This window comes from Stegodyphus dumicola, chromosome 12 (genome assembly GCF_044657685.1).
Source record: "Stegodyphus dumicola isolate Sdum_Otavi_A_Nest chromosome 12, ASM4465768v1".
Lineage (NCBI taxonomy): Eukaryota > Metazoa > Arthropoda > Arachnida > Araneae > Eresidae > Stegodyphus > Stegodyphus dumicola.
Genome location: NC_140779.1, coordinates 92,867,440 through 92,893,604, shown reverse-complemented (window position 1 = coordinate 92,893,604; position 26,165 = coordinate 92,867,440). Strand labels below are relative to the sequence as shown.

The window sequence follows — 26,165 nt, the reverse complement described above, 5'->3', positions numbered from 1 at the left end:
ATGACCGCAAGGAATAGTTTTGGGAATTCCCAGTGTATCTCTCTAATGATGATATTATCAATTCCATCCGGACCTGGAGCTTTTTTGGGTGCCAGAGTACGTATGATGTTATCCACTTCCATTTGCGTAGGAGGGAGTTCGTCTCTTCTGGTAACTTGGCGAAATTTCATTTTGTAGGTTTTTCTCGCTTCCTCTTGCTCCTCTAAGAAATCCTCTTCATCATCATCAGGAAAAACTGCATTTATGATCTCACTGATTACTTCGATGTTGGATGAGGCAGTGCTATTCACCATAGGCGAAAGGGTCGTAGGACGAAACACCTTGTTACATGTTATCTTTTGAGTAGGTCCAAAGGCTTTAGTGACATTACTACAGTAAGTTCTCCGTGAGATTAACTTGGCTTCTTTAATTTTTCTTTTACATAAAGCTCTGGCTTTATTGTATGTTATCATTTTGAGTTGCCGTAGATATGGATCTACCGTGGATTGTGCTTTTCTGCGAAGTGCCCGAACTCTGCTCCTCTCTGTGTTAAGCTCTGGTGACCACCAGGATATCGAGTGTTTTGCCTTTACAGATTTCAAACGATATGCTTTGTGGGCGGCTTGCACTATTTTTGTAACTAGTAAGTCATAGAGATTATCTAAGGAGTTTCTGTCCTGGCAGTTGTTGAAATCTTTGATAAATTTCTCTACATGCGCTCGAATGTGTTCCCGTAAAACGGAATGTCCTCCAAATGCCGTTTTGAATCTTTTCTTTATTATGTAGTCTATAGGAGTATCCAGCTTGTAAGTAATAATTTTGTGATCACTGAGTGACGGCAGGTCACTCACTGTCCAATCTTGTATGTACGGAGTTGTATTGGGAGTTGATATTGTCAGATCTGGCCACCCTCGAGCTCTAGATGTTTCAAAAGTAGGCGGTGAGTCCTGAGTGTTGATGACAATGAAATGCTTACTGTCCAAGAATTCGAGTACCGCAATTCCCCTTCGGTTCTCCGAGTCAGCACCCCATAGTTGACTGGTGGCGTTAAAGTCTCCTGCTATGATACAGTGTGATGCCCCAGTTAGAAGGTTAGAATTAAGTTCCTCTAATAGAGAGGTAATATCTTCGCTCAGGGGTAGATACACAGCAATAATATCAATGCTGCAGTTACTAGTGACTAGTCTGATGGAGACTGTATGCTCTGTGATTTTCATTAGGAGAGGGGAGAGAGGGCCACTGTAAATAATCGCAGCTAGTTGATTCTTTGAGAGAAACGTTCTGCTAGTTCTTAGCAGTGGTCCTTCTCAGGCTCTCGAAATGGGCTCCATACACTGGGCAGGAACTTGAAGTAGCTGGGTGATCTGTGCTGAAAGAGGTCCCCTTTTCAGAATTACTACTGCAGCAATTAATGCAACTCACTTTTTCCGAGCTACACTCCTGCGTCAGGTGGCTGTTACCACACTTCGCGCAAACTGGAGCATTTTTACAGTTCCTGCTATAGTGACCAAACTCCTGGCAGTTGTAACAGCGTATGATCCTAATGTACGGACGGAGAGGACAAGACTCAAAACCCACTAAAAGACGGCCTAGCTTAACTAGGTGTTCTGCTGACTTAGGGTCTATGTCTATCACCCAGTTTTTCCTTCCGCTTTGCCCGGAACGGCTTGCTCGTATTTGAAAAGCGCTGGGATTGAAATTGGGCAGTTGGTCTACAAGTGCTGCTGTTAGATCTTCTTTTCCTAGATTCTCAGGTACTCCAAAAATAATTACACTTTCCCTTCTTGGCTTGGGCTCCCGAAATTCAAGTGTCTCTAGTAGTGCTGGCCTGTCCTCGATTGCCTGTTTCAGGCGTAGCAGGTGAGCTTTTTCTCGACACTGGATGAGAAGCTCTCTGGACCTTGTCGGCCGAATCTGCACTAAAGTGATCCCTAGCTGGGAGGGTTTCAAATCTGCCGAAAGTTGAGCTTTAATCCCTTCGGGTGTCCGTGTGGAGTTCTTTGACCTTAATAATAGAACGTGCTACGATAGAACTGGAGAAGATCTTGGAGGTGGAGAAGTTTTCTGCTTCTTTCGTGTCACCTCAGTGAAGGGATATTCTTTTGTGGACTGTTCTTCTGGGGTTGAGGATTCCACTGCTTGATAAGACTCGGAATGTTGAGGATTCTCGTGAGGTGGCTGTAAAGTGTGTGCGAGTTGCTGTTGTTGCAGAGCCAAGACTTTTCCCTGTAGCTGGGCGAGATAAACCTCTTGTTCCGTTAACGTTAAGCGAACGGTGTTCACAAAAGATGTAAATTGCTTTCTTTCAGAAGCGTTTAGTCTGCGAGATTCCTTTGCTTGTAAGATGAATAACTGGAGTTGGTTACAGATGTGGTTAATTGCTTCCAACCTGGAGTTAGGTGTCGATGTGCTAGCAGCACCTTTAACGGAAGGGGGAGAATGTTGAATATTATGCTCCGTGCCGGCTGGTGATGAGGGATTATCCGAAGGCCTAGTAAGTAAGAGAACACAATGAAGATGCTTTCAGAGCATAAAAAACGAATGATGAGATGAATGATTGATACACATGCACCTGCAATATTCCAGGAATACTCAGTTTACACGATAGCACTGTAAGGAAAGGTAGCGGAACACAATGAACACACTTCACGACGCTAAACTTGAATGAGGAGATGCACGATCAGATCGCATGCACTTGGGCTAGAGTACTAAGCATATACCGTAGCAATAATAGATTAGATAGTTGCGAGAACACAATGTGTGCACTTTCACGGCACTAAAGTGGATGAGGTGATGTATAATGAAACCTCATAAGCTAATAGACTTTCTTGTATATTGAGTATGGGCTGCAGCACTATAAGAGGAATATATATATATATATATATATATATATATATATTTGTTTTATATAAAATGTGACGCACACACTTTAACCTTATATACTAAACAGTTCTAAGTAAGCACAGACTGATAATCACGCACACTATTACACAGCACTGAATAATAACAAAATGACTACTAGAACACGATGCACACACTTTCTAGGGCTGAACTCGAATGAGAAGATGCGCAATCAAATCACATAAACTGAGAGTAAAGTATGCACTATAGCACTATAAGATGAGATAACTGCAAGAACACTATACTTTCACAGCACTGAAAATTTGATTAGGAGATGAATGAAGATATCTCATAAATAAATTATCTTGCATAAATATTGAGTACTCTGTACACTGTAACGCAGCGCTGTGGAAAAAAAATGAATACTTGAGCACAATACACGCACTTTTCACTGCCCTAAGTAAGTACTGAATAATATTCACACGAACTATATCAAAGCACTGAATAATATGATAAATACTGGAGCTCTTCGTAGCATTAAACTTGAATGAGGAGATGTACAATCAAATCGCATACACTGCCGATAAAGTATGTACCGTACTGCGAGAACACGATGCACAAACTTCCGGTATTAATAATGAATAAGGAAATGTATGGTGAAATCTCAAAAATCTTCTTTACATATATTGAGTATGTGCTATAGCACTAGTTCGGACTGGGGTATGTAAGAGGTAAATACTTCGTAAGCGTTAAAATCTCTTTCAAAATAAGCAATGCACACACTGTCACAGATATGAACTTGGATGAGGAATTGCACTGTAGCACTAATAGAGGAAAATACTGCTTGAGCTGAATGCAAACACGCACTTGGCACGAATGATGTGTAGTACTAATAAAAAACAAAATCAAATACACTGACAGTCGTAAGATGATTACTACTCTTATGTGGCCAAAGATGGCGGTTGGCAATCTTTTCCTTCTTGTTTTGAAGGGGCAAAAAATAAAATAAAAGCGATTTCGGAAGGGGTGGATTTAGAGTAGTATTCGATTACAAGCGCACCCCTGCGCTGCCTGTGTCCGAGACTGAGAGGAGGGGAGAATGCTAAAGTTCCTTTTTCTTATCAGCAGAAGGAAGGAGGGTCGGGTAACCGTGTTACTGTGTTAAAGTAACAACGGTCAGGAACACAAGCCGGAACAGTAATACTTAGAAAATTAATTAAATAATCAGTGAATAATGATGAAACTTACACTATGGAAGTCCTAGTGCTTTGCTGTAACTGCAGAAATAAAAAAATCTCTTGTAAGGCTGAATATTCCGTTCACCGTGAAGCAAAATGTGGGAGCAAAATTCATACGACCTCTTATCTCTAGAACTGTGCTATTTTTTACATCTGTACAATGAATAAGCAATTCAGTAGAAAGGTCATGCGTATGCAAATCTCAGGAACAAAACGTCAAATGCGACGTGAGCGTACGCAAAACGCGTGCGATCGGTGCGCTCAACTCAAGACTACAATAATAGGAAGGACGGAGACGCAATTAAAGACACTAGCTGTAATTATAAGTGAGTTCTTTTATGAAATATGAAATACGGCTCGAAGATATCACCTGGATGACTTCATGTGGAAGAATGACCGAAAAACCTGAGGAGGGGAGTAGCGTGACCAGTGTAGTTGAAGAGCTCGGGATCATTAAAAGTGTCGTTTCACGAGCTTGGAAGGCCTTCCAAACCATAGGTACAGCTGTTAGAAAGGTTGTTGGTAGCCGCGGCAGGAAGACAACAGCAGCGGGTGATCGATATATCGTCCTGCAGGCGAAAAGAGCCCGAAGCCAGTCAGCAAGCGCCATAGCTCAGCAACTGTGTACAGCAGCGGAACGACAAGCATCGCGGTTTACTGTGTTAAAACGCCTTCACAAAGGTGGCCTATTCACTCGCCGTCCTGAATGCTGCATCGTTTTGAAAGTTGGCCATCGGTGCCACCATTTAGAGTGGTGCAAGGAGCACAAAAATTAGGCATCTCATCAATAGAGTCGTTTCCTCTTTAAGGGTGAGAGTCGTTTTAGTGCCGTAAGCTATTCGCAACGCCAGCTGATTTGGAGAGAGGTCGGGACATGGTTTCATCTCAGTAACATCACGGAAAGAGACCATTACGGTGGTCCTGGATTTGGTCCTCGTCTGGGGAGGCATTATGCTCAACGAGCGGACAGAGCTTCACGGTTTCGACAGAGGTTCTGTAACCAGAGATCGCTATTGTCACGAGGTGATCCTTCCCCATGTGCGTCTGTTCTGAGGTGTCATTGGAGCAGACTTCGTTTTTATGGATGACAATGCACGGCCATCCCGGACTCCTGCTGTTCAGAAGCTAGTGAGAAGTGAATATACAACTCGAATGGATTCGCCAGCATACTGCCCTGATTTAAATCCCATACAACATATGTGGGATGCTTTGGGGAGACGCTTTGCGGCACGATTCCTCGGGGGAACACTCAACAGCTGAAACAGATGCTGATTGAGGAATGGGCCCTCTTAGCTCAAGACCTGTTGGACAATCTGGTGCTGAGTATGGAGAGATGGTGCGAAGCAACTATTGCAGTAAGGGGAGGACATATTCCATACTAAGCAACATATGCTTGTTGTTCTTCCTCTTGTACAGACAATCATGTGTAACGGTACTATGAGTTCAATAAAGCCTTTCTTGTTTGATTCCATATTGTATGCATTGTATTCATTTTTGCGCAACTATGCTTTTGTCATCGTTTAAATACAAAATGCTCTCTCTCATTTCTGAATTTCATGTCTCTCAGGTTATTTCTCGTGGAGTTATGGCAAAAAGAACACACGTTGCTTAAATTTTGCACACCAGTGTAGTAAAATTCTGTGCACATGGAACTATTATTGTTTCTAGTAAATTACGTCTTCTCAAGACAAATATTATTTACTCGGTACAGAATTAAAATTAATTTTATCATTTTTTTATATTCTTTTATTTCAAAAAGTGGCAACAGTTATTTATTTATTTATTATTATTATTATTTAAGTCCAAAGGGTTTTTGTCCCTGAAGGAGTATTGTTTTCCTTTTGCGACTTTGCGTTGAAAATTTTAAAAGCCTGTATTACTTTTCACTTCGTTGCCCCCAAATACTATCGTCCTGTCTTATAGTTGAAGAAATTAAATAATGAAGAATCTGCATAAATGCATGTATATTTCTCGTATTGTGATAAAGCAACGGTACCTAGAGAACTGAAATTTTGAATAACGTAATTCTCTTGCGAATATGGGTATCTTAATCTACAGCTAAAGTTTAGCGACCTTAGGAACAGGTATGCGAATAATCGCTTAGTTCATAGAGATAGAAACGTAAATGTACGAAGATTTATTGACCCTTTATCATTCAAAATAAAGTTAACAGACGACTCCTTCTTTGAGTTACAATGAAGCCTTCCCTTGGGCTTGAACTCAGGAATAATAATTAATAAAACTTAACTAACTCAACTAAAAAGATATAGCCGAAGCTATCAAGATTCTAACAAAGTTGGCTCGCTGATGCTAACTAACGGCGAAGCGATCAAGGGCCTAAAGTACGGCCGAAGGTAATAATAGCTTCAGAGAGAGAGTAGCCTAAAAAGGTGAAAACGCTCTACTCAGAATATCTGGCTCTCTAACGAAGTCTTTGGAACTTTGTGGCTATACTGGCCATCAGAAGGGAAAGAATATCCTGCTCTTGCCAGTTCCTGATATAGTCCCGTGTAGGGCCTGACACCGAAGAAACATGAATGGAAGGTTCTCTGGTGGAATTGGAAATGTGTGGCGATCTAATGAAGTCAGTAAAACTTCGCAGTTAAATACTTTTCCTCTTTTGTATTCAACCGCGATTCTGAAAATACGTTCTGGCCGGAAGTTGTAATCTGAAATTCAGGAAGATAGGAAAGTAACTTTTAACTAAAAATTAACTGTTAGAAAAATTAACATAAACCTTACAAGCCCAAATTTGAAATCTGGAATTTGTTTTATTATCAATTTCATATTTTGTAAAATTTAAACGAATTTTTTACTAACAAACTCAAGGATTTCAAAGCGAGCTATGGCACCGGTGTACAGAAAAAAGAAAAAAAAAATATCTCCTGCGCGTGAGAGTGTGTATCAGAAATTCTAAAAATATGCTCAGTTTAATATTATTTTGCGATATTGCTCTTGAACTGAATGCTATGGTTTAAGTGCGAAGAACATGATATTTAGTAAATTAAGGTAACACACAAAATGTTAAAAAACGCCCCTTTGGACGTAATTTAAATATCTTTTGTAAAATGAGTTAAATAAGATAAGAGTACATTATATTTCAGAATAAAGTAATAATAATTTGAAATTTCTTAAATTCACTTCTCGTATTTGTTAAAATTAAAATAAAAGTATTTAGATAAAATCAACATTTGAATACACAACCATGGTTTTATTTACAAAATGCTAATGTTTAGCAAAACATTTTTTTTGGCATTAAAAATATACCGGATGAATTCAAAGTCACGTGAAGTAAACTTTCAGAATTTATGGAAATTCCAAAATGGATATTAATAGCAAAATGTTTCAAAGGATTACACAATTAAACTGCTGCAAATGTCAAAGCAACTGAAATTTCTTTTGTAGCTTATGCTGTTAACTTGGTGCATCATGTAGATGAGTGTTTCCAAAACAGTACGAATTTTCATGACTGAACATTGTTTCTCAAGGAATAAATTTGATGTAGGCCATCATTTCTGTAGCACAACATGTAAATTGAACTTAGATAACTATTAAGCTTTCGCCTCAATTTTGAGAACGAACATCCCGGAGAACGGTCCAAGGTTCTCCCACCTCTTCCCTACTACTAAACACCTCTTGAAAGGACTTTTGGCTTGCCGTGTATTTTAAATGTCCGCTTGCCGTACAGATACTTTATGCTTAAATCCCATACCATCTCCGGGATTCAAACTGGGCCCAAATCAGTACTGCAGTCAGCGTCAGTAATCACTGTGCTTGCTGGAGACTGAAATAAAAAGGTTGATAGTACTGTAATAAATATAAGATAATAAATTTGATTTCAAAATAATAAATTTGCTAAAATAACAGATTTTATTGCAGGTGACAGGTGAGAGCAGGTCGGACACCCGGACGGCCTACATAGACTAATCGGGTGTGATCCGGATCCCTCAACTATCTGAAGCTAGAATCCGAAAACAATACAAGGGCAAAGTACATGGCCATACAAGGGCAAAATATAGATTTTTCTGCATGCAGAATTAAACATTTTCTTGGCTACATCGCATGTTAACACATTGCTACACATACTCGCTACATTATACATTTCATAATATGCATTGCGTTGATCATTGCACTGTACTTAAGGCACATTTACAACTCAATGCTACGCTTAATACACTATATATTCTTTGCAACATATTACGTTAAACATTATTCTTGACAATTCAACATAGATTCTGCACAATGCAATTGATTAAATAAGGCATAACTTAATTATATAGTACATAACTTAATTATATAAGACAGGCTTAAATAAATAACTTGATACAACAGATGAATAAATTAAGAGCTCTTAAATAAAGAGCAAAACTGCACATTACAAACAAATTACACATTTGCACACAGAAATACACGTTGTTTACTTTGTGCTGTACTTATAATGTACAAAATACAGATTTAAGGACACGGTACAGCCCATATTACTTTTGATTATATGTTAAAAGTTCACTGTGGCATCTCATTATCTTTGTTGATGATAGCAACGTATTATTCTTGGCTTTCAACATTTTATCCAAACTCAGGCGGGCGGTCACTTCATTTATTATACTGAGCGTGGTTATTTTCTCCAAATCAGGTTACCAAGCGGAAAATTATTGTCTTGTTAGGATGAGTACTTGAAAAGTTGTCTTTAAACTCTTCAAGACTTTTCCGTAAGAAGGCTTTGCGAAGTAATGCTCAATCGTAATTTTTTTTTCTCCTTAGGATAAACGCATCTCCATCTTCCACCTGCGGTGGACCACCCAAAGAAATTCATGTGTGAGGTCTTCTTCCAGGTCCGCAATCATCGAGTTATTACGTAGTGTAAGACGACATGCTCTGGCATTACGGAAGCAATAATTTCTTTAATAATGCTCCACTTGATATTCTAAAACTCTTAACTTCATGACCAGTGTCAAGTGACTTCAGAGATCTGCACTACGTCTGTCATAAAAGGTTAATTAGTATTATCGAGAAGGACAATGCTGAAATAAGAATGCCTCATGGTCTACTATTTGCTCCAGAACCGATTCAGATAACCGATTCACGTTAGTGAGGGAATGTTAATTCACTCACAAATTCCGATTCTAGGAAACGGAATTGTAGCTCTTTAAAGTTTACGGACAGCTCTACTTGGAAGTGTGCCAGGAATACCGATCTGCTATTTGTTCATGAACTGATTCAATTTACTGAGCGATCTTACGCCTGATTTCCGAAAACGAACCGAGCTCTTGTTAAAAGCGTGAAAGGAAAGTTCGAGTTCCATTGTAGGGTAGAAAAGAATGTTTATCCTACCATGTTAAAAATTAATTTAATTTTTATAACTTCCTAATTTTTTGGAAAAAAATATTCCAGTATTTTAGTATAAATCCTGTGTAAAAGAAAGTTTTCGGGAAATATCAAAGCTCCACTTGAAAGAAAGCAGTTTAGGAAATTAACTAACATTTGACTGAAATGATTCTTCAGATCCTGCTGCTCATTTGATTCTTTATGCTTTTCGCTCCATCTTCTTACTGCTCTTGATTCACCTGCCGTTCTGGATCATTTTCACAAAGGCTATTTCTAGTAATCTAGGAATCACGTTTTCATTTCAGTTAGCGAACCGTTCTGATCCAATTCTATAAAAAAAATGGTTTTGCCAGTCTCTATTCCACTCTCAAACAGAAACTGCCTTCACGTGGCAAAAAATGAGGTTTATAAATATCAGGTAATAATTTGCTAATTATTTATGCTCTCTAAAACATTAGAATACCATTTTAATACCTTCATAAATCAACGATATGCCACTGACTTGTCTCATTGAATTCTTCTTAAACAGCTAAATCTACCAGTATCTTTAAGGATATATGAATCTGGAATTAATAGTTGACTTTGTTATACTAAATATTTTATTTAGGTGTTTTAAAACAAACTGAAAGTTTCGTTCTTTAGTCATATATTTCTATTCCCCCGAAAAGCGCGAAGTCAATGCACTCTAAGTCAGATACCAACCTCCAGAGACTTCCAAGATATCAGATTAAATACCCTCATAACAAGACAATGATATGGAATAAAGAGCAATTCAATAACTCGCTTTAAAATTTAATGCGTGGTGTTAGATACAGAGGAGATGTCATGCGGAATATCTGATCGCAAATCAAGCTCCACACATGAGATTAGAAAACTTGAATTGGGAAAATAATATTCCCTTTATGTAAAATCGATAATATTACCTCTGTTTGAGGCGGATACCACGTTAAGGTTAAAGAGAGTGCTCTGACTGTGGAACTTAATAATAGATGTGAGTCATTACAGATAATGTTTGCCATTTGTTAAAGGAAATAAAAGTATGAGATGAAATGGAAAACGGTAGCAGAAATAATTTAGGAAGATATCATTTTTGTTCGCCAGTGGACATTACTAAATTTCCTTAAATGTCAAACGATTTATAGAATCAATGTTTTAGTGAAAAGGAAACTATGAACATGAAAGAAAGTTTGCTGAGTATTGCAGTTAGTTGTAATTACTTCTAAAATGCTTCATTCAGTTTAATTTGTTAGATGCAAGTAATGCTAATAGATATAAGACTTCGTTTGGAGTTTGTATTATCCTTCCATGTAGAAATATAAAAGAAAACCAGATTATCAAATTTACTTTGAAATCAAAAGAAGAATTAAAACTCCAATAAATTAAACTGAATTTATTACGATTTTAATTGAAACTAATATCAGAATGAGTGTTCATGAATTTATAACAGCAAATTAATTAGCTGGCTATATTTTAACTGATTTCCATGTTTCCTTATTAAAAGCATAAATTAGTTTCGTCTTGTTTATAATTACTTTTGTTTACTTTAGAAATAATTCCTGGAATTTTAACGCCAATGATAAACATCCGTTTTATCTAAAAGTTGAATTTTTCTTGCAATGAAATATTACAAACGGAAAGCTTACTGTGAAAAATTGTAATAAAAGTAAAACAAGAAATTATAAAAATAGTTCAGTGAATTTTCATAAATATTTTATAAATTATGGTAATTTGCTCCTTGAATTTTTCTTTAAAAAATGAGCAATATGTAACAAGTAAAACTTTCAATATTTATCACATACAGTATACCTCCAAGATATTAAATACATTCTGCACATACAGAAAATCACATACACAAAAATGCGCTAAATCACGTGCACAATGCATTTTAATATAACTTCCATTGTAATATAGTTTGCCTTACTTTTAGTAAACGAAGATTCGTAAGAGTAAATATTTCTTCATGTGTTAGTTGTTTATTTAGCATAAATTTAAAGATACGTAACTGTAAATGATAGCTTTATTTGAGCTCTGGAAAAATTAGAAGACACTGGGGTTTTTTTGATCAATTCCATTAATTCGGAATGTAGAAAATACCTTTGAAGTACTATAAATATTTCTATTAAATCTGAATGTTGATAAAATATGTTATATGAATGTTATTTACATATGCATAAAATTGTGCATTTTAAGGAAATGGTAAAGTATTTATTGTGCACGTCTATAGGAATTAAAATAATTACATCATTTTGTGCATTAGTTTTCGTATATTCTTGACATATGCTAAATATTATTAGTATTCTATGGAACAGTTAATTTGCTTATACATTTATGAAGATTTTTTCATGCATTACAGTTTTTGTTATAAAATATCTGGCAAAAACATAAAAGCAAGAACAGGGGCCCGAAATAAACACTGTAATGTAATGTGCGGAAATGTCTCTTTAAGATGGTAGAAGATAATTTTGAGATTGCTATATGAAAGTTGTCCGCTGGCGAAAATCTTCATTCTCGATGCAGATTTCGAGAGGACTGCATCGCTGTAAGAACATGAATCTTGTAGGTATGCATTTTATCTATGGGGCTGCGGACGCAAACGGAGCAGCTGCTCAAAGAATGCACAGACAACTAACTATCTGCAAGCGGGCAAGTGTGAATCCTCAAAAGTTCAATTTAGAGTTTCGCAGTTCTAATTGAGTTATTGAGAGCTGTGCAAGAATAAATCTTGTATTGCGATTGGTAGCCATATTTTGGAACACTAAATGTACACACACGAACGATATTTTATTCCAAAGGAGCAATTTGCCCAGATAGGTTATTAATTCCGTTTTGGCATTTTGTGTAGTCCATTATAAAATGGCGTTTCACTTTTCAAATTGCTGCCACCAAATATTAGAGCCCTGCATTACATTTAAAGAAATTAAATAATTAAGAATCTATATGAATTTATGTATGTTTCTCGCACTGTGGAAAACAACGGTACATAAAGACATCAAATTTTGACTTATGTAGTCCTCCAATCCAATATGGCCATCTGGAAGCAACACTGTACGAAACAAAAAACATTTTTATCTCCATTGCGCGAGACTCTGTATCGGAAAATCTTAAGATATGCTCTTTTTAAGTAAGTTATGATATTGCTGTTGAATTGAACTTTACGGTTTAAGTGAGAACAGGATATTTATTAAATAAAGGTAACAGTCAAAACGTTAAAAAACGCCCATGCGGGCGTAAAGTAAATTATTATTATTATTATTTAATTTACCTGTTTCTCTTACTTACCTGTTGTTTATATCTTCCTTAGCTGCCAGGGTGTACGTGGGTTATTTCGGCACAAACATGTTATCACAAACTCTGCTTATTTCGATCCCCTACCCATGCTTCTTAGCTAGTTGTGTTTAATATCATTTTGTATACTTATCTGCACTAACGGTGTATATTCTACAATACATTCTTTGCATTTATTTATTGTATAATATTAATGAAATATAGAACTTCCAAGCTGATGTTTTATGCTTATGTTTTAAAATTGGTATGATTTCATTCTTTTCTAATTTTTTATGAGGGCTGAAATCTTAATGTATAAGGTATTTTCTCCCTCCTTTCCTCATGCCTTCGTGGTGTAATTGGCAGCACGTTCGACGCCGATTCCGGAGGTCCGGATTTCGAATTCGAGCGAGGGCATCGCATATTTTGCACTTTCGAGCATCGTTATAACGTAATAATTCTCTTCATTTTATTCTTGGAAATCGTTTGAGTCTCAATTTCATCTTTCTGTAACATTTGAAGTTTTCTAACTACGCATGTTTCTAACCATTTTGAAATGTTGCTAAATGAAGAGAAAATAAATTAATATGGAAACATTCTATTTTCTAATATTAGAGAAATTTTAAGTTTCCAAACCATGTTAAGTTAGCTAACAATTGTAATGTAGATAGTGTATATCTAGTTATTAATAAATTAAAAATATAAGAGTCGTTGTTTAGATTTTAACAGAATTAAAAAATTAAAATTTTGAATTTCTCTTGTTATTTACAAAACTTGAAATTAGATCAAGTATGAAATAAAATGCAAAACTCTAGCACTAAAAACTCAACTTCCGGCAAATGCGTGAGCGAAACGCGCAACGCTTTGAAGATAAGATTTCTTTCCGAAGTATGTGCAAAACTATTCAGTGTAAACAGAGCGAAAATGCATTAGAGAAATTGCTCGCAGGATTAGATAAGCCCGTATTTCCGAAAACGCGAGAGTTTTTTAGCATCCTAAATTACTTATTCTTCTAATTCCTGCACTCCGGAAGCTCATTTTTATTTAGTTTTCGTCTTTTTCGCTTTTACTGGGATAATCTCTTATTGCTGGAATTTTCCACGATGCCATTTTAACCCTAGAAAAAGAATATTATTATTATTAGTTTTAGTTCTTGCTGTTTGCATGTTTGTAAACTGCATTCACAGAAATTAATTTTTTTAATCGAAGCATCAGCCATAGAATGCAAATATTTGTTTTATCATTACTGAACATTACAAAAAATACTGCTAATCACTAAATAAAATATGAACGGAGTAAACCTATCTGGAAGATCATTAAAAAAAACAACAACATTAAAAAAATAAAGAATATAATATAAGGTTTCCCAATCAAAGTAAAGTTCTCCTCAAACACGTTTTTATTAATATGGCGTACATTTATAGATATGTGCTTGCAGTTAATTACATATTTATTTAAAAACTTGGGAAGATGTTTTAATACAAATAAGAATTGATCATCGTCTTGCAAAAGCTATAAATTAGCTACTTGGAAACTGATAGAAAAATAATTTGCTTTTGAAAATAAAATATTTTTACTTGATTAATATGTAACAAAATACTTTGTAAAAAACGGCTAATGCGTTTCTTCATTATGTTTAAACCCTAGCGGTGTCCAGAGTAAAGTTAATATAAATATAAATAAGTGTTTTGAAAGACGCTACGTGCTGAATTAAAGTTCAGAAGGGGAAAAAAAGTATCGTTATAAAAAGGGAGAACTTGATAAGTGACGTGGCGTTCCATCAAGTTAAAATATTTAAGAACGGTGAAGGAAATAAAAAAATGTTTTAATGGACTTCGCGATGAAGTACATAACAGGTATTAATGTTTACATGAAATAAACGTCATCATAAACCTTGCACAAATTGAGAAAATTAATCCATCTACTACACTTTGTTTTATAGTTTTATTTTCGTAAAAAAGGGCAGATTGCATATTAAGGCCTACATAACCTCTTTTCTTTACAATGCAAGTGCATAAAAATAGACGCAGTAGAATATTTCAAAAATAATCTCAAATATTTTTTAATTAAAATTATTTAATGTACTATTAAGTGTAATACACATATAACAGCATTTGAGGAAGGTAATAATAAATTTACTTTTTCTCTAAAAAGAAGTAAATAGAGAACTTTAAACTGTGAAAGATTTTACTAATCCTTTTTGTACATCTTACACTGTATGCTACTTTATTTATGATAAGCTGTTTACCGGACTATACATTCTAAAATATACTCCCCTCTCTGCATTTTAAACAATTTAAATTACAAAATATCTTAATATATTGTAATTTATATTGTTATATAAATTCAAAATATCTTATTACTTCACAGACTCGAAACGAATATTTCTGAAAACGCAATGGAAGGCTTAGAAATATGCAGATTGAGGTCTAATATCTAATTAGATCTTGCATATTTGGTTACCGACCCCAATTCACCAGTTTATCATCATATAAATTATTGTAATTATTATATAATTCATTGTTACACGCTAAATTATTATTATTACTATTTTTAACAAACTTTTAGTGTATGTAACATTAGTACGAAATATTCTAAGTATTATAAAACTACTGGATATGTATCCAAAGTACTATGTAAGTGTAATGGTACCGACTGTTAACATTTCTTGTAATCTCTTTATTCATATGTTCTTAATTGCGTATTATGTAACTCATATGCCTAAATTTTAATAAATAATGGAAGTGCAATTGTACTACACCCATTTACTCGTAGGAATCATTGGGTGTCCTTTTGCACTTCTACATGAACATGAACATGTTTATCATCATCGATCCCCTTTAAAATTTCTTTGCTCCAAAGAGCTTCCATACCGATCCCACTGGGACCACTGATATAATAAAAGAGAAACTTAGGAAGAAGGTCATATTCCTTGATATAATATACAGAATTGTTTTCCATACTTATTTAGCTGATGCATAGCTGGTGTATGTAGCTAGTGTATATAGCTGCTGTTGGGATTTTATTCAAAATCAGCTTGTCGCTGATAGCTTAATAAATTGTTTAAAAATTTTATGAATTTAACAAGAATGTGAGCGTCCCTATCTTGTAGACAAATGTCAAAGTATATTTTTTTATGCTGGCAATAACGGTGTTAGCTATAGTTTGGAGACTTAAGTTCCCTTCCTACAGCAATATGATTTTTCAAGGAAGTTTTAAATTTAGTTGGAGAGTGTATCCATGTAACTGCTCTTCCAAGGAAAATTCACAAGTTCTGCATCAGGTTAATATCGAGATATTTTGCTGCCATGGTATTCGTTAAATGTTTTCACTTTCAAGTAATTCGCTAGCGAGGTTTGCTCGATATGGATTAGTATTATTGTCTTTAAATAAAAAGTCAGATTTTTATGCACAGCTGAAAAATCCTACGTAAGATTCTAAGACCTATTCTCAATATCTCTAGTTTGATACCAGATCCACTTTTGAAAACCTGTGGAGGCGTTCGTCCATCGATCGTTTTTCCTCATACCATCACACCTGTTTTACCGAAACAGTAATTTTTCATCCCGTTCGAAGGAAGATTTCGCTTACCTGACTCCCTCCAGATGTAAACACTTTTAGTATTATTTCGTTTGATTGTAAAAAAAATACACTTAAAATAGCTTTATGCGCCTAGATAAAACTTAACTTATTTCTAAAGATTGCCAATGATTATTAATGTTTGAAACGCGAATACACAAACAGCAAATAAATGTTTTCAACATTTAAATGTAAATATAACAATGAAACGATGCAGAAGTTGCAAGGAGTGTACAGATTTATAAAATCTGAATTAATAATACTTTTTTATTTAATATATTAAATTATACACACAATGAGTCAAACAGAATCGAAACAGCAAAATTAGTTATTTGCATATAAAATTCCAATCTTTTCCTTAATAAATTAATATGCATACCGTCCTTTACATGATGTTAGAATCTTAAGCCTTTATAGAATTTCCATAACGTTGCCCACTAAAGAAGAATTCAATTAAACATTTTAATTAGAATCCAAGTGTGACAACTAGACAAAAGTCTTGAGCAGCTCTTCAAGATCTTAAAATCTGTCTGCTACATATTCTAATGCTTTCAGCTGCTTGTAAAAGCGTAACTATGAAATTTATAAATAAACTTGCTAGCTCGAATATACGTGAAAAGTTTTAATAATATTCCACTGTACTTTTATTAAGTAACGCTTCAAGGGAAGACTGGTGTAATAATGAGTCAAGAACATGCTAAGGTATAAAAATATATTTATTTAATTCTTACCAACTTAATATCCTTCTAGGCATTTATTATATAGTCACGCGACTCTTTCCTAAACTTCGTTATTTCTTTTTAAGAGAGTAATTATGCACCAAATCCTCGTCCTAAAGTAATTGTTACATACTTAAATCTCCACAGCAGGTCTGAAGAGCAATGAAATATAACCAGTTTCCCTGAAGTTAGAATTTTGAAGGATGACGACTAATGAGCAAATATTGAACGAAGAGAAATATAACAATTTTATCCTGAAGTTTTGGAACCTAGTTAAGCATTCAGAATTTTTCAAGTGTAATCCAAATATATTTTTCTTTAAGATTTGCAGCAGAGGCGAAATTTAAATTTCTCTTTTTGAACAATATATTTTTAATTCTCTAATATTACGATTTAAAGTTATTTAACTTGTTATATTATGTTATTCATTTAAAATCATTTAATTGTTCAATTTAAAATTTTTCTATTTTGGACAATACATATTTTAATAAAATAATAAATTTTAAATAGATAAATCATTTAATAACGAAACGAATTCAGTATAAATTGATTTCAAACTGGTGACCCGTGGGCCATATGCGATACCCGAAGCAATTTTACGCGGCCCGCGAAGACATTTAAGTTATATATTTGTTGCAAATACAGCGTTGCAAAAATTTCAAGATTTTGGTTTTATGAAGTGTGAGTTTATTATATTAGCATTGCCGTTAAAATTGGATATGAATAACTCACGAGGAATTCTGTAAATGGATCTAAATGATTTAAAATGTGAAATACATCTTACTCAGGGGTTTAAAGATACATATCTGATTAACTTTTGTTCGCAATTCTAGAAAAGAAAATAACCTCAGTTACGAAACTTTCCAATAAGAATAATCGCTTTGTTTGGGAATACATTTATATGTAAACAGCTTGATTTTTCCCTTTTGAAAATAAATAAAATAAATTCAGATGTGGGTACACCATGACTTTCCTGTAGGGCCTGTTGAATAATACGCATTTTTGCTGAACTTCATTTAAACCCATTTTCTCAAATGATTCTAACCTAATTAACCAGCTCCTCAAGACAAGTCGAAAATGACATAAAAAAACTGAAATGCTGAAATATGCCAGTACATTTTTGTTATATGGATGTCAAACTTCTTATGAATTTATATTTTCATAAGAAGCATAAAATGTTCCCAAATATAAGAACCCAGAAACAGCATTTAAAGCTAGATTTCATTATCTGCGAAATTTTGTTTTTTAATTTGAAATTTTCAAAACATAAATATTTTTGTTATTCGTCGCCTCTTTTTCAATTGGAAGTATATGATTATGACCAATGATTGCGAAAATAAAGAACGGGGAAAGAGGGGTATGCATATAGTTATATATGTTTTGTGCTACCGATTGGAATAAAGAGGAAGAGGCACAGTTTGATGTTATAACAGTCCCATATACAAACTTTCAATGTCATACATCGCTAATCGTTTTTGAGTTAATCGAGACACGTGCATATATGCGGGATGAGGTTAGGTTTAATAATGAAGAAGGCAGTGGCAATTTATAGCTCTTTTAATAGCGAAAATAGTTAACATGATGATGATATGTACACGATGAAGGGAAATAAGATGAAAAATGAGGTAAAAGGTTCAGTTCATCATAAAACAAAATAGCATCACGTCATCGAAGAAACAATCACAGTCCTCTTTGTTCAATCACTCATCTCTCGCAATCCTCCCACGCGGAGAAGGACAAATTGTATCTCACAGCTTTTGGAGCCATCTAGCTACTGCTACCGTTGTAGATGTGGGATGATGGGAGAGGTTGTAGAGGCGAATGACCACATACATACATACCTACATACGTAAAGACGTCACGAAAAAATACTTTTTGAATCCATTTTAGATTTATTTTACAATCTGTTTTAGAAAAAAAGAGTCCTTTATGCTGTCCATAGGTACAGACATCAAGCAAAAAAATCGTCCAAATGGATTCGGGAAGAGTCAAAATGGTATTTCCTTTGAAATATGTTACCTGAAATTTTTTCGAGATTACAATGCTTTACGTACAGGGTAGTAAAACGAAGATGAACGTCTACAATCCGTGATGCAGGTAATTTCTCCACCAGGCTACAAACTTTATCAGAATGTAAACATCATCAAGTGTGAAGCTACAGAAATAAATAAAGAAGTTTATCTCTCAGAAAAAAATTAATATTTAAGAACAAGAAACTAGATTGTTACTATATATGTTTAAGTTTTGTCCCACTTCGTAAATTTTCTCATAAATCTTCGAAAATTTTTATAATTTCATTAATTTAGTTTATACTAAATTAAATTTATTTAATGACTAACTAAACCTGCTAGAATAATTTGAAAGAAATATCAGTTTATATTATTAAACATAAACTCATATTTCTGATTAAATATCAGTTTAATATTTAGCTGTCTATTTATTTGAATTACAGAGTTATAACCAACAAAAAGGTCTTAGAATTAACAAACTTTAGATTTCAGATCGAAAATAAATATAAATTTAAATTAAATTCTAATTTTCCCCCTTTGAATGCTATTATATATATATATTTATTTATTTATATATATTTCGACATATATTTATTAAGCAAAATTTAAAAATTTTTAAAGCATTTTAATTTTGGTAACAAAATTATTCATTAAAAAAAAAAAAAAAAAAAAACTCTTGCCCGTAACTTGTTTTCAGATCGTGCGTTTGGCCAGTGTGTATTTTGTTTAGCGTATATTTTTATAAGTTTGAGACTTTTATTTGGCACTTAACCGAAGAGGGAAGATAAGGAACACAAACATCACGCCCGAATAAAAGTAATCTCTAAAAACGCTGCCAATTCTCTCAATGAGTATTCAGACACTTTTCGAAAATACAGATTTTTCACATTTTAAAAGTTTTATACTAAATACATTTATGCAGAAATATGTGAACACACATGTAATTACAAGATAAACAATTGCGACAGCAATTTAAAGTGCAAAATCCTGTGATACCTCTGAACAAAAGTCAGATTTAATTCCAAATGCAGCTTTAAAAATGTTTCTCACCTCAGAAAAATTAAAATTTTTCTAAAGCTATGCAGCTTTTAAATATTTTGTGATTTTTCTTTGAATTTTAATTGCGAAGAAAGCGATATTAATAATAAAGGTAAAGTAGCTGTAAGGAGCTTGTGGTCATCAGCAGTACTTGGTAAAATTTTTAGAAGCTCTCCATTTACTTTTCTTGGTATATTAGCTTCCGTCATCTGAGACAATTATTTTAAGAAGGCTCGTGTGTTAATTTTCCGGGGTTGACCATAATAAGGGGGTGGCTAATAATTGTCTGCTGCTGCACCGCTTGTTCGTCTGGGTTAACCCTAACATTAGCACTATCAACATTATCAGAATTTTTATTTAAAATATTCAATATGTTCGTATTTTCAACAATTGCAGGTATGTTTTCTAACTTTTGTTGCTTATCAGTTTTGTTAGGTATTTTAAATCCATCACTATCAATAATAATGAGACTACTACTGACTTTTCCTTTTAGTTTTACGCTCTTCATTTTTTCTTTCCGACTTAGAATTAACTGGGGACACAATGCCTTAGGAACAAGTCAAATTGCACTTACCTCTTAAATCAGTTGCCTCAGCCTGGAGGATTTGTAGATTCTTCATCATAGTATCCGTACTAGAGTCAGGACCCGCAGCTGAATGTAGTCGTCGGTTTATCTTAATCGCCATTTTATGTCCATCAATTTCTTTTTCCACTTGTAATAATTTTTCGCGGTAATAAACCATATGCGCGTCGTCGATTTGAGTTTGCGGAGTAATCCCAACGCAGCTCTCACTTGTAGAAGGCATCTCTGGTGGAACGCTAACGTCCGTACGTGCGCCTTTTTTGGCTAACGCAGTCGTCTCCGGCGAAGGGCTCGTAATGCCCAATCTAGTCGTGTGAGGAACAAGGACTGAATGTCGGGCGTTAGAAGTACAATTTGCATAAACACGTTAACGCGTTTAATTCTGGCCGGAAGTGGAAAATAGAGAGGATAGTAAAGTTTTAAAATAAAATAAACATTAGTACAACTTAAAATTACCTCTTGCGTTACGGTTAAAGCTAGTGTTTCGCTATCAGTTTCCTTCGGTATTTTCAAATTCATAGTTTAACTTTCCTTCTGTGTTACTGATGTTTCCAACTTTGTTTTATTACTGCAGAAGTCTATAGAATTGCTAATTAAAGCATAGCAATAAATTTAAACTTTTATTTGCATCTCTTAAAATGCTAGGCTATTTTTATGCTGATCATTCGAGAGCTAACAACCTATCTTAGAAAAGATAACATTGCGTATGAATATTTCTAACCGATGTTGGTTTGTATTCACATTATCCATGGGAAAAATTATGAAGCTTACACTGTCATTCTTTCTAGATGGCAGGAAGTCGGGAACGAAATACCGTTATTTTAATGGTTTTATTCGTTCAGTTGCAGATGACTTCCATCTGTTTAAAGAAAGGAATGATCCCAAAAGTACAAACTGTAAGAGGTTTTTTATTGGTATTTTAACAGGAAAACTCAAAAAATGAAGTTTTGATATAAACGTGTTTAAAGTTTTCTTCCGTTTTACAATACAGAAATTAGAAATGCATTTCATTGGTGAATTAAAACAGTGAATGTTTCCCAGATTTTTCTCATTTCGGAACACTTACTGGGTTCTAAACTTTTTAAGGATCATTAAACTGTGTCTCTTAAGTTATAATAAATGATAACATATACATGTTGAATTAAAAAATAAACATTAAATTAAATTTTTAGATCCTACTAATAAAAAACGCTTATCAATTTTTAATTGAAATGTGACACTAGATTAATTAATAAATAAAAATTAATTAACGAATTCTTTAATGACAAGTTCTTTAATGCCAGATACTAAGTTAAAAAATCTATATCCTTATATCAAACCGATTTCTATATTCGGAATTTGTTAAAATGTAATGTGACATATTCTTTCCGCTTAAATACAAAAGCAAAATATAGTAAAATATGAGTGGCTCTTTTTTGATAAGTTCGGATGAATATCCAATAATTTTATCCGAAATCCGTATAACTCATTCTTTAAATTTTTGTTTTATCTCAGAGTCAGTTGAAAGATCAATTAATTTTTCGAAATCAGCTGCTCTCGTATCTGTCAATTTAGCTATATTTGCGAAAAAAGTTTGAATTCAAGAATTATTTTCTTGTCACTTTGGAGAAGATTGCTCAGGAATAAACTGCAAGTCATGCAAATTTTATAACATTTTACTGTTTACTTTACTGCATATGTTTCGTTTTTCTTTATTTAAAATATTATTTAGAGAGGAAAATATTTAAATTTATTATCTTCTAATGAAGAAATCCAGAATATTAAGCTACAGCTCCATCCTAGCGGAAATTTGGAATATTCAATTTTTTAAAGAACTGTAAATTTAATGCTAAAATACTATGGTTATTAGTTAATATTAATAAAACTTTTATATTTACTTATCAATTTCAAAAGGGAGATTTTATGGCCCAAATGGTCTTTACCCCAGAAGGGCTGTCAGTCTAAAAACGGCATTTTGCCTGGAATCGCTTCATGTCCGAATCACTTTTCAAACTGTTGCCACCAAATACTATTTCCTTGTATTTTAAAGAAACTAAATAATGAAGAATCTACATTAATTTATGTATGTTCTAGCACTGTGAAAAACAAACAGCACCTAGAGTCATCAAATTTTGAATAACATGGTTCTCCACACGAACATGGGCACCTGGAAGCCCAAATTTGCAATTTGAATTTGTTTTATTGTATATTTCATGTTTGGTAAACCTTTAACGAAGTTTTGATTAAAAAGCTCAACAATTTCAAAGCGAGCACCGGCAGTACAATAAGGAATAAAAATTTTTATTTCCAGCGCGGGAGACTGTCTATCTCAAATTCTAAAGATATGCTGTTTTAAATTTATTTTTAGCACTATGTGACGTTAACCCAAATGTTCTCGAAATATGGATGCGTCTGTAAATGAAAAATGCACCTGTTTGGGCGTGATATAAAATCTGAAAGGCTTTCAAATTTTATTTTTTATCTAGATTTTCTTTTAAAGTTTTTTATCGTTTTAAGTGCAAAACATCCGAAGAAAACTAAAACACTTCTTTACTAAACTAAAGTCTACAAAACTTCTTTACTGAACATTTCTTTATTAAAACAATTCTGTAATCAAAAGACTTTTTGCTTCTGAAAACAGAACAGGAACACTGTGGAAAAGGCATCCTGCGTGTATTTATTACCAACAAAAGCCATGTATCATCATACTACATTACTAAATTTATTATGCATACGATTTAAAGCATTCTATGGTTTCTTTTTATATTTCATTTAAGAGCTGCTTTAAACTGTGTTGTGTATATAAAAGCAGACAATGCTTCATTGTTTCCTCTGCGGAACACTTGGTCACAATTTGTGGAATACCAGTGTTCCGAGGATTAGAGTTTGGAAAACGTTAGATTAATGAAGTATTTCTAACAGGCTTCTTAGATGTTCTGCTAACAATAATAATTATATTCAAATTACGTCCAAAGGAGCGTTTTTTAAACATTTTATGTGTTACATTTATTTATTAAATATCACGTTCTTCGCATTTAAGCCATAAAATTCAGTTCAATAGCAACATCGCAAAAAAATGTTAAATTGAGTATATCTTTAGAATTTCCGATACACAGTCTCACGCGCTGGAGATAAAAATGTTATTTTTCATGTACAAAGCTGCCATTGCTCGCTTTGAAATCCTTGAGTTTTTTAATCAAAAATTCGTTAAAGTTTTACAAAATATGAAATCGATAATAAAACAAATTCCAAATTTGGACTTCCAGATGCTCATATTCGTTAGTAGTATTACGTCATTCAAAATTGGATGGCTCTAGGTACCGTTGTTTTATCACAATGCGAGAAACATACATACATTTATGCAAACTCTTCATTATTTAATTTCTTCAAATGTAATACGTCCACCAGCGGACGAGTGGTAAAGTCGCTGAACACTGGTAGTTCGGTGCGAGGTTCGAATCCGCGAACGGGCTGGCTGCATGGGTGTTTTCGTGGTTTTCCCCTGTGTAACGTGTATACGAGCCAGTTTCCCTTAGAAAGTCCTCCACGAAGGCATCCCTCCCCTTAGGCAGATATCCCTAGTGTGCTTTGTCATAATTCCATACACCACCACACCATCAAATATAATACAGGGAGATAATATTTGGTGGCAAAAGTTTGAAATGTGAAACAGACATTCCGAGTTATTCAACGCAAAATCGCAAACGAAAACAATAGTCCCTCAGGTACAAAGCCCCTTTGGACTAAATATTATTTAATAATACATTTTACTAAGCAGTTTTATTGTTATCATTTTTTAACATTTTGTTTAATTATAATGGATGTTCATGGTTCATAATAATGAAAACAATTAGAGACAAGATATTATATTTCATTGATAAAATTATCAAAGTATGACATAATCATCAGTGTTTATTGTAAAATTATACAAAGTCATTCTTAATATTTCAGGGCAGCATCATTAATAGAAATACAAAAGAACGTGAACTGTTTCCCAAGAATAGCCTATATTTACATAAGTTTCCAACTGCTTACAGTTCTTTTCAATTACAGCAATAATTCGCTGTACGTCTGTACGGAGTTTGGACTTAGTTTATGCTACCAAAGAATACCAAACTCTATATGCTGAATAGCAGCTTAATATTGCCTTATTGGGGTGTAACCTTTGTAGATCGTCAAATGTCTTTTTAGATGTTACAGGAGTTTGATTATAGGCTTTATTCAACATTGTTTTCTGGAAGGGCTGCGAACATTTCCTGCGTTCGGAATCTTTTACAATGACAGTTTTTAAATCGTTTCTTTAAATGGATATGGTACTGTAGTGTACAGGATCATTGTTACGACTTACAATAAAACTTTGATATGTTTGATCTGTGTGATCCTTTGCGTGAGTAAAGTCATCTGGCCCAAACTGAGGAGTACCAGTGATACAGCCAGTGTACGCGAGAAACCACAGAATTCAGCATCTGATAGTGCTGCACTGAACTATGATATTGTTACGTATTTTGTATAATGTAACATGAACGTCATCAAGAAATGCAAAGGTTTGCTGGAAGAATAAAATTACAGTGGCACGTCTATTTAACTTTGAAGCAAATGGTTATCTCGCTAAAATTGGAGAGGTGTCGTCAAGCTGGCGATTGCTTTGGCGACTAATATTTTTCGCTGAAAGGAGTTGTACAAGTACTTTTTTTAACTGTAAAGTGTCTGTTCGTTTTGGAACTGTAAAGTGTAACTTGATAAACTTTATCAAGCTATTATCACGTTTGTGCGCATTCAATCGATTACGAACCTATATGCACATAACAGTATGTACCGGTGCTGCTACAGCAAAGGAAATCAGTGTTAGGAACTATCATAAATCAAAATTCCTATAGCTCGAATTTTGAATTTTCCATTCATATTTCTCAAAAATTTCCCATTCAAATTTTCCATTCGTGTATTTCGAATTTTCCATGAAAAGAATAAAAAAAGTGATTCAAAGCAAAGTGAAACTTTTAGTTCTGTACTTAAAACCACAGTTAAAATATTATTTTATTAACATCATATTTGCATTTACATACATTTAGAATAATTTAACAGTTATTGGACTTAGTTTCACATTCTTTTATTGCATCTGATTTATACCTACATTTAATTTTACAGTCTTTTACTAAGTGTGCTTTTTTACTGTATTTATGTATTTTTTAATGTCTATACACAATACTTCTTGTCATTACTTGTCTTTTATATCAGACGATTGCTATTATTGTTAATCGAAGCAGGATAGTTTACGGTTTCGAATAAAAAATCGATAAGACTGTTTCGAAGAATGACTGACTTCGAAGCGATATGGATGATCGATGGTTTCTCTCAGAAAATCGGATTTCTGCACAACAATACAATTGGAAAAAGCGTAAAAAAATGCAGATCAGATGGTGTTAATAATATATTTTGCAGTTTGAAAAATTATGAGCAGAAGATATGAATCTAGGAAAATACTAAACGATACTTTTATAAATAGATTCACAGACGTTAACTAAATGAAACGAGCTTGTAAATGCAAAGCTATATTTCTCAGGATGCATTTCCGGTTACTTATTTGCTATGCATTATAACGATGTGATTTTTC

General features: G+C 33.9%; 1 protein-coding gene across 2 annotated transcripts in view; it reads left to right on the top strand.

Annotated features, from left to right (window-relative positions):
* The window catches only part of LOC118195629 (cell adhesion molecule Dscam1-like), a 1,218,268-nt gene that overhangs the window by 491,788 nt on the left and 700,315 nt on the right, over nucleotides 1-26,165 (top strand). The window lies entirely within an intron of this gene.